Source organism: Entelurus aequoreus, linkage group LG05 (assembly GCF_033978785.1).
Source record: "Entelurus aequoreus isolate RoL-2023_Sb linkage group LG05, RoL_Eaeq_v1.1, whole genome shotgun sequence".
Taxonomy (NCBI): domain Eukaryota; kingdom Metazoa; phylum Chordata; class Actinopteri; order Syngnathiformes; family Syngnathidae; genus Entelurus; species Entelurus aequoreus.
The window spans coordinates 1114538-1132465 of NC_084735.1; positions in this window are offsets into that span (position 1 = coordinate 1114538).

Below are 17928 nucleotides of genomic sequence, written 5' to 3' on the forward strand. Positions count from 1 at the left end.
ATATGAAATAACAAGTGTGTGTAAGAAATTGAAATGCGCCCCCTTTGGCTAAAATTAATAACAAATAAATAAATGAATATGTATATAGAGACATACTGTAATAACGAAGTAAATAATGAAGATTAAAAAACAATTACAAACAAAAGATTTTAAAAATAAAATAATTTAACTAACTAATCAACTTTTTTCTTATAAGATTGGGAACAATTTCTCATATTTTTTCTGTTTCTGTAAAATTGCAATGTTTTCTTGTAAAATTAATACTTTTTTATGTAAAATTGTTACTTTTTAATACAAAATGGTGACATTTGTCATATGAAATTCTGACTTTTATCACAATATTGCCAATTTTTGTGTTGTTCTTGTAAAAGAGTGACATTTTTTGAGTAAAATTCCGAAGATTATTATAACATTGCCCAAATGTTAAAGTTTTCTTATAAAATTGTGACTTTTGTCGAGTAAAATTACGACTCTTTTCATAAAATTGCCAACATTTTAAGCTTTTTCTTGTAAAATTGCGAATGTTGTCGAGTAAAATTCCAACTTTTATCATAACATTGCACAAATGTTCAGATTTTCTTGTTAACTTTTGACCTGCTTTGAGTAAGATGACGACTTTTTTCATAATACTGCCAAAATTCTAAGTTTTTCTTGTGAAATTGTGACTTTTTACTTGTGAAATTCCAACTCATTTTTCACAACAAGATTTTTTTTTATATGTCCATAGTATGTATATATTATTAATGTTGTAAATACACGTCTTTATATATCTAGAAAGGCTGGTTTTCTCAGCTCTCAAGAAGGTAACAAATACAAGAGTGTGTGTGTATGTAAAATTATGACTTTTTATGTAAAATTATGACTTTTTTATGTAAAATTATGACATTTTAATGCAAAATGACAACATTTGTCATATAAAATTCGGACTTTTATCACAATATTACCAATTTTTTTGTTGTTGTAAAACAACAACGTTTTTGGAGTAAAATGATTGTACTTTAACGCAAGTCAAATTTTTACAAGAAAAACGCAACATTTGTGCAATGTTATGATAAAAGTTGGAATTTTACTCAATAACAGTCGCAATTTGACAAGAATAGCTTCAAAATGTTGGCAATTTTCCTCGACAAAAGTCACAATTTTATCAGAAAACTTTCAATTGTTGGCCATATTATAATAATAATCTGAATTTTGCTCGGCAAAATTATGACAAAAGTCATCATTTTACTTTTTTATGAAAAAATTATTACTTTTTTATGTAAAATTATTACATTTTTATGTAAAATTGTTACTTTTTTATGTAAAATTGTTACTTTTTTATGTAAAATTATTACTTTTTAATGCAAAATGGCGACATTTGTCATATAAAATTTGGACTTTTATCACAATATTGCCAATTTTTTTTGTTGTTCTTGTAACACAGCAACATTTTTGGAGCAAAATTATGACTTTTGTCATTATTTTGCCGAGCAAAATTACGATTATTATTATAATATTGCCAACATTTTAAAGTTTTCTGATTAAATTGCGAGTTTTGTCGAGTAAAATTACGACTTTTTTCATAAAATTGCCAACGTTTGAAGCTTTTCTTGTAAAATTGCGACTGTTATCGAGTACAATTCCAACTTTTATCATAACATTGCGCAAATGTTCAGTTTTTCTTGTAAACCTTTGACTTGCGTTGAGTAAGATGACGACTTTTAGTTTTTCTTGCGAAATTGTGACCTTTTTCTTGGGAAATTCCAACTCATTTTTCACAACAAGATTTTTTTTATATGTGCATAGTATGTATATATTATTAATGTTGTAAATACACTTCTTTATATATCTAGAAAGGCTGGTCCTAAAGAGGGAGGCTTTTTTCTCACGTCTCAAGAAGGTAACACATACAAGAGTGTGTGTGTATGTAAAATTATGACTTTTTATGTAAAATTATGACTTTTTTATGTAAAATTATGACATTTTAAATACACTTTGTCGTAGAATTTCTGACCTTTTGACCTATATTTCTTGTCTTTTAAGAATGTCCGCTCATTTTCAATTATCTTGTATTTTGTTCCATTGAATGGAGCAGTTGTGGGACAAAAGTGAATATTAAGTCGTGCCAACCTGTCTATAGAATGTGTTGACTGTCTAAAGGATTGGAGTTGTTATGGAACAGATAGGGAAAACAACAAGACATTGACGCATTTAGATAACAAACGATGATGCACAAGAGACATATAAAAAATGGCAGAAGACCGGAACTCGGCAGTGATTTTGGCTTGTGTGTGTCTTGTTTACTCCGGAGTAACATGTGGTCTGTCTGCACGGCCAACTTCATTCAACCTGCACTTCTGATAATGGGTAAATAAATTTGTTGTACTAAACTACTTTTGTTGCCTGTTTAAGCTTCGGACAATCCACCACACTTCTTTATATATCTAGAAAGGCTGGTCCTAAAGAGGGAGGCTTTTTTCTCAGCTCTCAAGAAGGTAACAAATACAAGGGTGTGTGTGTGTGTGTGTGTGTGTGTGTGTGTGTGTGTGTGTGTGTGTGTGTGTGTGTGTGTGTGCGTGTGTGTGTGTGTGTGTGTGTGTATGTGTGTGTGTGTGTGTGTGTGTGTGTGTGTGTGTGTGTGTGTGTGTGTGTGTGTGTGTGTGTGTGTGTCAGCAAAGAAAAGGAAAAACCTTATTGATTCTAAAAATAAACCTGCAGCTAATTCTTCTGCCGTAAAAGGCGATTGATGGCGGCGGACATTTAAAGAAAGTCCCCAGTCAACGCTGACCCTCGCTTAGTGAAGGAGGCGTCGACACAAGCCAGCACTTTCAGGTCGGACCACAAAAGGGGGCGACGGGGGGGGTGGGGGGGGGGGGGGGTCTTTCCACGGAATAGTCCTTCTTCAGGAATGCACCCCAGCGTCCAAACACAGGAGGACTTTCTGCGGAAGACGTCCTCTGGCCTCCAGGAAACACACTTAAAGAGCAGCAATCACCTCGTAAAAAACACCGAACTCTTCTTCTTGCTTAACTCGGTGAGGTTGGAAAAATCCATAAATCAATACAAAAGCCAAAAGCAGTGAAGTTGGCACGTTGTGTAAATGGTGAATAAAAGCAGAATACAATGATGTGATACAATGTGGCTTGGCATTTCATTGATTGATTGACAAGTTTATTGACATCTTAAAGAATTGAATCCATGCGATGCTTTAAAAGGGCAAATTGATGGCACAAAAAGCCAAAAGGCTTGTTTGCATTGTGGCCCATTAAATATTCATCATTAAAGGCCTACTGAAATTACATGTTTTTATTTAAACGGGAATAGCAGATCCATTCTATGTGTCATACTTCATCATTTGGCGATATTGACATATTTTTGCTGAAAGGATTTAGTAGAGAAAATCCACGATAAAGTTCGCAACTTTTGCTCGCTGATAAAAAAAAGCCTTGCCTGTAGCGGAAGTAGCGTGACGTCACAGGTTGAAAGTAGCGTGACGTCACAGGTTGAAAGTAGCGTGACGTCACAGCTTGAAAGTAGCGTGACGTCACAGGTTGAAAGTAGCGTGACGTCACAGGTTGGAAGTAGCGTGACGTCACAGGTTGGAAGTAGCGTGACGTCACAGGTTGAAAGTAGCGTGACGTCACAGGTTGAAAGTAGCGTGACGTCACAGGTTGAAAGTAGCGTGACGTCACAGGTTGGAAGTAGCGTGACGTCACAGGTTGAAAGTAGCGTGACGTCACAGGTTGAAAGTAGCGTGACGTCACAGCTTGAAAGTAGCGTGACGTCACAGGTTGAAAGTAGCGTGACGTCACAGGTTGAAAGTAGCGTGACGTCACAGGTTGAAAGTAGCGTGACGTCACAGGTTGAAAGTAGCGTGACGTCACAGCTTGAAAGTAGCGTGACGTCACAGGTTGGAAGTAGCGTGACGTCACAGGTTGGAAGTAGCGTGACGTCACAGGTTGAAAGTAGCGTGACGTCACAGGTTGAAAGTAGCGTGACGTCACAGGTTGGAAGTAGCGTGACGTCACAGGTTGAAAGTAGCGTGACGTCACAGGTTGGAAGTAGCGTGACGTCACAGGTTGAAAGTAGCGTGACGTCACAGGTTGAAAGTAGCGTGACGTCACAGGTTGAAAGTAGCGTGACGTCACAGGTTGAAAGTAGCGTGACGTCACAGGTTGAAAGTAGCGTGACGTCACAGGTTGAAAGTAGCGTGACGTCGCAGGTTGGAAGTAGCGTGACGTCACAGGTTGGAAGTAGCGTGACGTCACAGGCTGAAAGTAGCGTGACGTCACAGGTTGAAAGTAGCGTGACGTCACAGGTTGGAAGTAGCGTGACGTCACAGGTTGAAAGTAGCGTGACGTCACAGGTTGAAAGTAGCGTGACGTCACAGGTTGAAAGTAGCGTGACGTCACAGGTTGAAAGTAGCGTGACGTCACAGGTTGAAAGTAGCGTGACGTCACAGCTTGAAAGTAGCGTGACGTCACAGGTTGGAAGTAGCGTGACGTCACAGGTTGGAAGTAGCGTGACGTCACAGGTTGAAAGTAGCGTGACGTCACAGGTTGAAAGTAGCGTGACGTCACAGGTTGAAAGTAGCGTGACGTCACAGGTTGGAAGTAGCGTGACGTCACAGGTTGAAAGTAGCGTGACGTCACAGGTTGAAAGTAGCGTGACGTCACAGGTTGAAAGTAGCGTGACGTCACAGGTTGGAAGTAGCGTGACGTCACAGGTTGAAAGTAGCGTGACGTCACAGGTTGAAAGTAGCGTGACGTCACAGCTTGAAAGTAGCGTGACGTCACAGGTTGAAAGTAGCGTGACGTCACAGGTTGAAAGTAGCGTGACGTCACAGCTTGAAAGTAGCGTGACGTCACAGGTTGAAAGTAGCGTGACGTCACAGGTTGAAAGTAGCGTGACGTCACAGGTTGAAAGTAGCGTGACGTCACAGGTTGAAAGTAGCGTGACGTCACAGCTTGAAAGTAGCGTGACGTCACAGGTTGGAAGTAGCGTGACGTCACAGGTTGGAAGTAGCGTGACGTCACAGGTTGAAAGTAGCGTGACGTCACAGGTTGAAAGTAGCGTGACGTCACAGGTTGGAAGTAGCGTGACGTCACAGGTTGAAAGTAGCGTGACGTCACAGGTTGGAAGTAGCGTGACGTCACAGGTTGAAAGTAGCGTGACGTCACAGGTTGAAAGTAGCGTGACGTCACAGGTTGAAAGTAGCGTGACGTCACAGGTTGAAAGTAGCGTGACGTCACAGGTTGAAAGTAGCGTGACGTCACAGGTTGAAAGTAGCGTGACGTCGCAGGTTGGAAGTAGCGTGACGTCACAGGTTGGAAGTAGCGTGACGTCACAGGCTGAAAGTAGCGTGACGTCACAGGTTGAAAGTAGCGTGACGTCACAGGTTGGAAGTAGCGTGACGTCACAGGTTGAAAGTAGCGTGACGTCACAGGTTGAAAGTAGCGTGACGTCACAGGTTGAAAGTAGCGTGACGTCACAGGTTGAAAGTAGCGTGACGTCACAGGTTGAAAGTAGCGTGACGTCACAGCTTGAAAGTAGCGTGACGTCACAGGTTGGAAGTAGCGTGACGTCACAGGTTGGAAGTAGCGTGACGTCACAGGTTGAAAGTAGCGTGACGTCACAGGTTGAAAGTAGCGTGACGTCACAGGTTGAAAGTAGCGTGACGTCACAGGTTGGAAGTAGCGTGACGTCACAGGTTGAAAGTAGCGTGACGTCACAGGTTGAAAGTAGCGTGACGTCACAGGTTGAAAGTAGCGTGACGTCACAGGTTGGAAGTAGCGTGACGTCACAGGTTGAAAGTAGCGTGACGTCACAGGTTGAAAGTAGCGTGACGTCACAGCTTGAAAGTAGCGTGACGTCACAGGTTGAAAGTAGCGTGACGTCACAGGTTGAAAGTAGCGTGACGTCACAGGTTGAAAGTAGCGTGACGTCACAGGTTGAAAGTAGCGTGACGTCACAGGTTGAAAGTAGCGTGACGTCACAGGTTGAAAGTAGCGTGACGTCACAGGTTGAAAGTAGCGTGACGTCACAGGTTGAAAGTAGCGTGACGTCACAGGTTGAAAGTAGCGTGACGTCACAGGTTGAAAGTAGCGTGACGTCGCAGGTTGAAAGTAGCGTGACGTCACAGGTTGGAAGTAGCGTGACGTCACAGGTTGGAAGTAGCGTGACGTCACAGGTTGAAAGTAGCGTGACGTCACAGGTTGAAAGTAGCGTGACGTCACAGGTTGGAAGTAGCGTGACGTCACAGGTTGGAAGTAGCGTGACGTCACAGGTTGAAAGTAGCGTGACGTCACAGGTTGAAAGTAGCGTGACGTCACAGGTTGAAAGTAGCGTGACGTCACAGCTTGAAAGTAGCATGACATCACAGGTTGAAAGTAGCGTGACGTCACAGGTTGAAAGTAGCGTGACGTCACAGATTGAAAGTAGCGTGACGTCACAGGTTGAAAGTAGCGTGACGTCACAGGTTGAAAGTAGCGTGACGTCACAGGTTGAAAGGCTCCTCACATCTGCACATTGTTTACACCAGCAGCGAGAGAGATTTGGACCGAGAAAGCGACGATTACCCCATTAATTTGAGCCAGGATGAAAGATTCGTGGATGAGGAACGTGAGAGTGAAGGACTAGAGTGCAGTGCAGGACGTATCTTTTTTCGCTCTGACCGTAACTTAGGTACAAGCTGGCTCATTGGATTCCACACTCTCTCCTTTTTCTATTGTGGATCACAGATTTGTATTGGAAACCACCTGGGATACTATATCCTCTTGAAAATGAGAGTCCAGAACGCCAAATGGACATTCACAGTGACTTTTATCTCCACGACAATACATCGGCGAAGCACTTTAGCTACGGAGCTAACGTGATAGCATCGGGCTTAACTGCATATAGAAACAAAAGAAATAAGCCCCTGACTGGAAGGATAGACAGAAGATCAACAATACTATTAAACCATGGACATGTAACTACACGGTTAATACTTTCCAGCCTGGCGAAGCTTAACAATGCTGTTGCTAACGACAACATTGAAGCTAACTTAGCTACGGGACCTCACAGAGCTATGCTAAAAACATTAGCTCTCCACCTACGCCAGCCAGCCCTCATCTGCTCATCAACACCTGTGCTCACCTGCTATCCAAGTCAAAGTCCTCCTGGTTGTGTTGCTGCAGCCAGCCGCTAATACACCGATCCCACCTACAACTTTCTTCTTTGCAGTCTCCATTGTTCATTAAACAAATTGCAAAAGATTCACCAACACAGATGTCCACAATACTGTGGAATTTTGCGATCAAAACAGAGCTTTTTGTATTGGATTCAATGGTGTCCGCATACTTCCGTTTCACCTTTCACGTCATACATAGACGTTTCCAACCGAAAGTTTGGCGGGAAATGTAAAATGTCACTTTATAAGTTAAGTATTGGCATGTGTTGCAATGTTAAGATGTCATCATTGATATATAAACTATCAGAATGCGTGGTCGCTAGTAGTGGCTTTAAGTAGGCCTTTAAATGTCCACTCCCATTGTTTACCTGTGTCTCACCTTTTTTGTAAGGGGCGCCGGAAGTTGGCAGACCCGTCAGCAATCCTGTTCTGTCTCCCTGTAATGTTTCATCCTGTTCTGTCTCCCTGTAATGTTTGTCTGATCTTCAATGGGATTGTGCGGAAAATTTTGATTTCCTCTCAGGGATTAATAAAAGTATTTCTGATTTCTGATTCTGATTATCTTCACCGCTGATTACGGTATCGCCTGCTTTGATCGTAAAGCCCGGGGATTTACCCAGGCTGTGCTTGGACCCAAATAGGGTGGACTCTGTTTTCCCCAGGTGTGGTGACAGCTTGTTATCGGAAAGCCAGAGACGGACACGACTTAGTTCGGTGCTGAGTGCACTTATTTGTCCCAGTCCGAGGGCAGGATGGCAGAATCGTCCGCCAACAGGAACAAATTGCAGTTACATGTTGATTTCATGGCGTTAATGAAGAATAACAGAATACTCCCCTGTGGTTACGTATGTATACGTGTATGTCAAGTGTGCATGTATTGTTTTCAGGGAATGGGCCGCGCGTGTGTGTATGTATGTACAGTACGTGCGTGTGTGCGTATGTACCTATGTATGCGCATATGAATGTACAGTACATATGTATGAATGTACGTGTGCATGTATGTATTTGCGTATGTATGTATTTATGTTTGTGTATGAATATACGTGTGTATGTGCGTATGTATGAATATACGTGTGTATGTATGTGTGTGCGTTCGTACCTGTGTATGCGCGTATGAATGTACAGTACATATGTATGAATATACGTGTGTATGTATGTACAGTATGTATGCATGAATATACGTGTGTATGTGCGTATGTATGAATATACGTGTGTATGTGCGTATGTATGAATATACGTGTGTATGTATGTGCGTGCGTTCGTACCTGTGTATGCGCGTATGAATGTACAGTACCTAAGATCAGCCGATCAGCTGCTACTGACGGTCCCAGACACAAGGCTGAAGCTTAGAGGTGACAGAGCTTTCGCCGCTGCTGCTCCCAAGCTCTGGAACGACCTACCTCTGAGAGTTAGACAAGCCTCCTCTCTTCCTGTTTTTAAATCTCTCTTCAAAACATACTTTTATTCCATGGCTTTTAACACTGAGTGATCTCCATCCTGCAATGGCATCCCATAATACACCTGCTTTTTATGTTTTATTTATTTATTTTGTATCGTGTTCTGTTTGTGTTGTGTTGTGTTGTGTTTGCTCGGTTCTAACCTGCCCGTTGTACAGCACTTTGGCTCCCCCTGTGGTACATTTTAAATGTGCTTTATAAATAAAGTTGATTTGATTTGATTTGATTACATATGTATGAATATACGTGCGTATGTATGTGCATGCGTTCGTACCTGTGTATGCGCGCATGAATGTACAGTACATATGTATGAATATATGTGTGTATGTGCGTATGTATGTGTTTGTGTATGAATATACGTGTGTATGTGCGTATGTCTGTATGTACGTGTGTATGAATGTATGTATGAATATACATGTGTAAGTATGTATGTCTGTATGTACGTGTGTATGAATGTATGTATGTATATACATGTGTATGTGCGTATGTCTGTATGTAGGTGTGTATGAATGTATGTATGAATATACATGTGTAAGTGTGTATGTCTGTATGTACGTGTGTATGAATGTATGTATGAATATACATGTGTAAGTGTGTATGTCTGTATGTACGTGTGTATGAATGTATATATGAATATACATGTGTATGTGCGTATGTCTGTATGTACGTGTGTATGAATGTACGTATGAATATACATGTGTATGTGCGTATGTCTGTATGTACGTGTGTATGAATTTATGTATGTATAAATGTACGTGTGTATTTGGGTATGTATGTATGAATGTATGTGTGTATGAATGTACGTATGTATGAATATACGTGTCTATGTATGTACTGTTTGTATGAATATACGTGTGTACGTGTGTATGTATGTATGTATGTATGTATGAATATACGTACGTGTGTATGTGCGTATGTATGAATATACCTGCGTATGTATGTGCATGCGTTCGTACCTGTGTATGTGCGTATGAATGTACAGTACAAATGTATGAATATACGTCTGAATGTGCGTATGTATGTATGTATGTGTGTGTGTATGTATGTATGTATGTGTGTGTATGAATGTACTGTATGTATGAAAATACGTGTGTAAGTGCGTATGTATGAATGTACGTATGTATGAATGTACGTGTGTATTTGCGTATGTACCTATGTATGTATGTGTGTGTGTGTGTATGAATGTACGTATGTATGAATATATGTGTGTATGTATGTATGTATGTATGTATGTACTGTATGTATGAATGTATGTACGTATGTATGAATATACGTGCATATGTATGTATGTATGTACTGTATGTATGAATATACGTGTGTATGTGCACATGTATGTATGTACGTACGTATGAATATACGTGTGTAAGTGCGTATGTATGAATGTACGTGTGTATTTGCGTATGTATGTATGTACTGTATGTATGAATGTATGTACGTATGTATGAATATACGTGCATATGTATGTATGTACTGTATGTATGAATATACGTGTGTATGTGTGTATGTATGTACGAATATACGTGTGTACGTGCGTATGTATGTATGTATGGATATATGTGTGTATGTGTGTATGTATGTATGAATATATGTGTGTATGTATGTATGTATGATTATATGTGTGTATGTGCGTATGTACGTATCCATGAATATACGTGTGTATGTATGTATGTATGTATGTATGTACTGTATGTATGAATATACGTGTGTATGTGTGTATGTACTGTATGTATGAATATACGTGTGTATGTATGTATGTATGTACTGTATGTACGTATGTATGAATATACGTGCATATGTATGTATGTACTGTATGTATGAATATACGTGTGTATGTGTGTATGTATGTATGAATATACGTGTGTACGTGCGTATGTATGTATGTATGTATGAATGGATATATGTGTGTATGCATGTATGAATATATGTGTGTATGCATGTATGAATATATGTGTGTATGTATGTATGTATGTATGATTATACGTGTGTATGTGCGTATGTACGTATCCATGAACATACGTGCATATGTATGTATGTATGTATGTACTGTATGTATGAATATACGTGTGTATGTATGTATGTACTGTATGTATGAATATATGTGTGTATGTATGTACTGTATGTATGAATACACGTGTGTATGTATGTATGTACGTACTGTATGTATGAATATACGTGTATGAATATACGTGCGTACGTATGTATGTTTGCATGTATGTTTGCATGTATGTTTGCATGTATGTTTGTATGTATGTTTGCATGTATGTTTGTATGTATGTTTGCATGTATGTTTGCATGTATGTTTGTATGTATGTTTGCATGTATGTTTGCATGTATGTTTGCATGTATGTTTGTATGTATGTTTGCATGTATGTTTGCATGTATGTTTGTATGTATGTTTGCATGTATGTTTGTATGTATGTTTGCATGTATGTTTGCATGTATGTTTGTATGTATGTTTGCATGTATGTTTGTATGTATGTTTGCATGTATGTTTGCATGTATGTTTGTATGTATGTTTGCATGTATGTTTGTATGTATGTTTGCATGTATGTTTGTATGTATGTTTGCATGTATGTTTGCATGTATGTTTGTATGTATGTTTGCATGTATGTTTGTATGTATGTTTGCATGTATGTTTGCATGTATGTTTGCATGTATGTTTGCATGTATGTTTGCATGTATGTTTGCATGTATGTTTGTATGTATGTTTGTATGTATGTTTGCATGTATGTTTGTATGTATGTTTGCATGTATGTTTGTATGTATGTTTGCATGTATGTTTGTATGTATGTTTGCATGTATGTTTGCATGTATGTTTGCATGTATGTTTGCATGTATGTTTGCATGTATGTTTGTATGTATGTTTGCATGTATGTTTGTATGTATGTTTGCATGTATGTTTGTATGTATGTTTGCATGTATGTTTGCATGTATGTTTGCATGTATGTTTGCATGTATGTTTGTATGTATGTTTGCATGTATGTTTGCATGTATGTTTGCATGTATGTTTGTATGTATGTTTGTATGTATGTTTGCATGTATGTTTGCATGTATGTTTGCATGTATGTTTGTATGTATGTTTGCATGTATGTTTGCATGTATGTATGCATGTATGTTTGCATGTATGTTTGTATGTATGTTTGCATGTATGTTTGCATGTATGTTTGCATGTATGTTTGTATGTATGTTTGCATGTATGTTTGCATGTATGTTTGCATGTATGTTTGCATGTATGTTTGCATGTATGTTTGTATGTATGTTTGCATGTATGTTTGTATGTATGTTTGCATGTATGTTTGCATGTATGTTTGCATGTATGTTTGCATGTATGTTTGTATGTATGTTTGCATGTATGTTTGTATGTATGTTTGCATGTATGTTTGCATGTATGTTTGCATGTATGTTTGCATGTATGTTTGCATGTATGTTTGTATGTATGTTTGTATGTATGTTTGCATGTATGTTTGCATGTATGTTTGCATGTATGTTTGCATGTATGTTTGCATGTATGTTTGCATGTATGTTTGCATGTATGTTTGTATGTATGTTTGTATGTATGTTTGCATGTATGTTTGCATGTATGTTTGCATGTATGTTTGCATGTATGTTTGCATGTATGTTTGCATGTATGTTTGTATGTATGTTTGTATGTATGTTTGCATGTATGTTTGTATGTATGTTTGCATGTATGTTTGCATGTATGTTTGCATGTATGTTTGCATGTATGTTTGTATGTATGTTTGCATGTATGTTTGCATGTATGTTTGCATGTATGTCTGCATGTATGTTTGCATGTATGTTTGCATGTACAGTCTCCCAGGATGTTCCGGGAGCCAAAGTACAGTTTGAAGAACACACGCTCTGCTTTCAACTTCTTCTCTGGCAGGTCGTTTAAAATAAACCGAGTTCTTGTTCTCACTGAAGTTACGCTTCTTTTCTGTCGGCCGCTGACAAGTAATTGGATGAGCCGGACCAGATGCAATAGTGGTGTGTGTGTGTGTGTGTGTGTGTGTGTGTGTGTGTGTGTGTGTGTGTGTGTGTGTGTGTGTTAGTCCTCGTCCTTTTAGGTGGGGGGGGGGGGGGGTCTTATCTCCCCTCCACACTGTCACAGCCGCAGGTTAAACCCACTTGTGTTGCAAAGAGTCGACTCCTTGCATGATGTAAAAGAGGTTCTTTTATCACCATGGTAACGTGCCATCTTGTCCCCGTCTTTTGGGGAATAATTAGGCCCTCGTCCAACAGATGCGCCGCACCTTATCAATGCGATAAAACATATGTTTGCATGGTGGTGGTGGTGGTGGTGGTGGTGGTGGTGGTGGGGGTAGTTTAGAGGTCCATTAGCCAGAGGCGCCCTGAGAGGCTACAAGCTAATTAGAATTGATCAGTCTCAGGAGATGCGGGCATTGACCAAGACGTACACGTGGCAGATAACAAAGACCTCCGTGGTCACGGGTCTCTAAAGCAGAGGCCAGCGGGGGCACAAGAACAAGACCCGGACCTTTGGTACACATCGGAAGGTCCAACGATGGCGCAGGTGGCCTCACAAGGTGTCCGGGGAGGTCCGGGTCCAGTTTCTAGTGCAGGTTATCTTCAGCTGGAGTCATGATGACTAAGTTTACGTGTATATAGATACCATCAACTCTCTTCTCTACAACCACTCGGGCAGTAAGGGTGTCCAAAGTGCGGCCCAGAGGCCCTTACAGTGTTTCTGAACCATAAGGCTCCTTCTAGAGAACCTTTTTGTCATTTTTTTTTATTTATTTTTTTTATAATTTTTAAAAAAAAAAAATTTCATAAAGAAATACAATCATGTGTGCTTACAGACTGTATCTCTGCAGACTGTATTGATCTATATTGACATACACATACACAATATGTATATATTGTGTTTTTTATGTTGATTTAATTTTTAAAAAAAATAAAAAAATTAAATAATTTTTTTTTTTCTTTTTTTTTATTGCTTCCGCGGACCGGTACCAATCGGTCCGCGGACCGGTACCGGTAAAAATCTACTATGCAAAGCCAAAGCCGACTACATGCAAATTATGTGTGTGTGTATGTCGTATATATATATATATATATATATATATATATATATATATATATATATATATATATATATATATATATATATATATATATATATATATATATATATATATATATATATATATATATATATATATATATATATATATATATATATATGCACGTAAGCATAATGAACATTGAATGCCGTGACGTTTGATCCCTCAGGCGGTACTGCATCAAAAAGCAACGTCAGTGTGTAAAGGATATCACCACTGTCAAATTTCTTCCGCGGCCCGGTACCGGTAAAATTCTACTATGCAAAGCCAAAGCTGACTGCATGCAAATTATGTGTGTGTGTATGTCGTATATATATATATATATATATATATATATATATATATATATATATATATATATATATATATATATATATATATATATATATATATGTATGTGTGGGAAAAAAATCACAAGACTATTTCATCTCTACAGGCCTGTTTCATGAGGGGTTTTCCTCAATCCTCAGGAGATTTTTTTTTTTTTTTGAAAAAAAAAATCTCCTGAGGATTTAAAAAAAAAAAAAAAAAAATCTCCTGAAGATTGAGGAAAACCCCTCATGAAACAGGCCTGTAGGGATGAAATAGTCTTGTGATTTTTTCCCCACACATACATATTACGCTCTACCACGGTATCGAGCACTATTTTTTGGATAATCTAATTAAGATATATATATATATATATATGCACATAAGCGTAATGAACATTGAATGCCCGTGACGTTTGATCCCTCAGGCGGTACTGCATCAAAAAGCAACGTCAGTGTGTAAAGGATATCACCACTGTCAGTAACCACAGTTGGTCGCTACATCTGTAAGTGCAAGTTAAAACTCTACTATGCAAAGCCAAAGTCATTCATCAACAACACCCAGAAACGCGGCCGGCTTCGTGTCCATGGACTCAGGAAAAAAGGACTAACAGACCTGAAGTTCCAAAAATACCCTAAAAAGGACCATTAAACCCTTAAAATGCTAAAATTACCGCAAAACAGACTTACACATAAATGTCCTCGTGCTCCGAAAGGCCCAAAATGTACCCAAAGAGTATGGGGACCGGGTCAGGACTGGGCTCCTTTTGGGGGCATTTTAGAACTTTTGGACAACCCCATTTATTACTGGGACCACTAAAGCTCTTTTTGGACCTACAAGGCCTAAATGGGTTCTATTTGGACCTCGTATATGCTTATAAAATCTAATATATATATATATATATATATATATATATATATATATATATATATATATATATATATATATATATATATATATATATATATATATATATATATATATATATATATATATATATATATATATATAATATAAATCTCCTGATGATTGAGGGAAACCCCTCATGAAACAGGCCTGTAGAGATGAAATAGTCTTGTGATTTTTCCCACACATACATATATATATGTATATATATATATATATATATATATATATGTATATATATATATATATATATATATATATATATATATATATATATATATATATATATATATATATATATATATATATATATATATATATATATATATATATATATATATATATATACACTAGCGTTCAAAAGTTTGGGGTCACATGTAAATGTGGTTATTTTTGAAGGAAAAGCACTGTACTTTTCAATGAAGATAACTTTAAACTACTCTTAACTTGAAAGAAATACACTCTATACATTGCTAATGTGCTAAATGACTATTCTAGCTGCAAATGTCTGCTTTTTGGTGCAATATCTACATAGGTGTATAGAGGCCCATTTCCAGCAACTATCACTCCAGTGTTCTAATGGTACAATGTGTTTGCTCATTGGCTCAGAAGGCTAATTGATGATTAGAAAACCCTTGTGCAATCATGTTCACACATCTGAAAACACTTTAGCTCCTTACAGAAGCTACAAAACTGACCTTCCTTTGAGCAGATTGACTTTCTGGAGCATCACATTTGTGGGCTCAATTAAACGCTCAAAATGGCCAGAAAAAGAGAACTTTCATCTGAAACGCCACAGTCAATTAATCAATGTTTATTTGTATAGCCCTAAATCACAAGTGTCTCAAAGGGCTGCACAAGCCACAACGACATCCTCGGTACAGAGCCCACATACGGGCAAGGAAAAACTCACCCCAGTGGGACATCGGTGAATGACTATGAGAAACCAGTCTATTCTTGTTCTTAGAAATGAAGGCTATTCCACAAAACTGTTTGGGTGACCCCAAACTTTTGAACGGTAGTGTATATATATATATATATATATATATATATATATATATATATATATATATATATATATATATATATATATATATATATATATATATATATATATATATATATATATATATATATACATATATGTATATGTATATATATATATATATATATATATATATATATATATATATATATATATATATATATATATATATATATATATATATATACACATATGTGTACATATTATATTAATATAAAGGATATACAATTAATAATGAATACAGTTGGATATTAAGAGTATGTGAAAGTTCGACTCCTACTTTGTTTACTTCCGTAACGACCTCCTTAAAGTTTTGTAATCAATGAGAAATATCAAGCAGCTAAATTGTGCCAAACATGGATAAGTGTAGAGAGAGTATTTTGCATTTTTCTTACCATGCTTTGTAATGTTTTTTTTTTTTTAATGGTGCATAGACATTTTTGTATAATTTCCACAAAGTTGAGCAAGCAGGTGGTGTTATATGTGACCATGTGTGTTACATTTTGTGTTGGTTGGATTTATTATTATTATTTTATTTTTTTCCACCATTACTAGGGAAGGTTGTCTGCATTGAGTCATATAAGTAAATGCTGCACACAAAACATTTGCAGAGTATAATTCAAGTTTATTCATGTAAATTGCCCACACTGTCAAAAAAGACCGCATAAAGACCAGTCTTTTATAACAAATGCAGTCTTACTGCAGGCAAGGTTCCTTATTTAAACTCATGACATTTTGCGTACCTGCTCTAAATGGTCCAGTTACCAAGATGCAGGTGTGTTTCTTGCTTACTTCCTTCAAGAACCACAACGGTGTGCTGTTTTAAGAGTGTGTAAAAACCTCTTTGGTGGTTCAGAGTCTAAAAAGAAAGTCCTGGGAATAAATCAAGAAGTGCAGACTTTGTCAGGAGCAGCATCAACACTTCTACTAAGAACCAGAAGAAGTAAACATGTCTTCTTCTTTTAGACGCAGTGAAACTACTGAACTCACTGCAGCTTGTCAGTCTCTTGTCTTCTGTACAGATGATCGCTGGAACATCAAGGACATTCTATTCAACTTCAGAGACCACCTCTGACAAGACTTGTTTACAACACTGAAGCACCAGAGAGACAAAGTACCCCGCAAGATCCCAGCTCTGCCTTTTACATTTTATTCGGCTTTTTGTGCATTCTTCTTGTTGTGACACCTATTTTAAAATGAGGGTAATTGACAAATGAAAACATAAACTCTCGCAATTGTTGCATCTGACCAGTCTTCCTCTCAGGGAATGAAAGTCACTGGTCAATCCCAAGTTCTTTAGATGACATATATGCAGAGTAAGAAGGACCATCAAGACAGAATAGGAATATTATCAAGTTTTCCTAAAGCTTTAGGAGACCAGCCCACACTAACACAGTCATACCGGCATCTCGAATTGGTCTAACGTTCAAACGGAAAAAGACAACTTCTTGAATACGAAAACAGCCCCCACCCTGTCCAGAAAGGAATGCCTCCCCCTTCACCAACACTGATAAGATAAGGACGGGGATGCATCTCTGCCACATTCCAATGCCTAAAACACTACACAGACATCTGCAGACAAAGAGAAACAAGTATACAAAGTATAAATGGAAAAATACTAGCTGCTCCAAACATGACTATGAATAGAGAAAGAACTCTTAAACATATATGCATTCTCCACACTACTTACGAAGTTTGATTGTTTTTCTTGTGTTTTGTGTTTCTTCCTGTCTCGCGCTCTTACTTTTGTTCCACTTCCTCTTTTGGTTTTGTCTTGAAGTGACTTCATCACGGATTCTGACTGCTCTTGGTTCGGGATTAAGGAATTCGGAACCGGTGCACAACGGGGAAGGTTTGTGTTGTTTGGTTTGTGCCGACTGCGGCAACATGTGTGAGGTGTTGTATCAAATGACGAGTCAAAAACGACTATAGAATTTTGCGTTAATGCGTCAATGCATTCTTTTAGCACCGAAA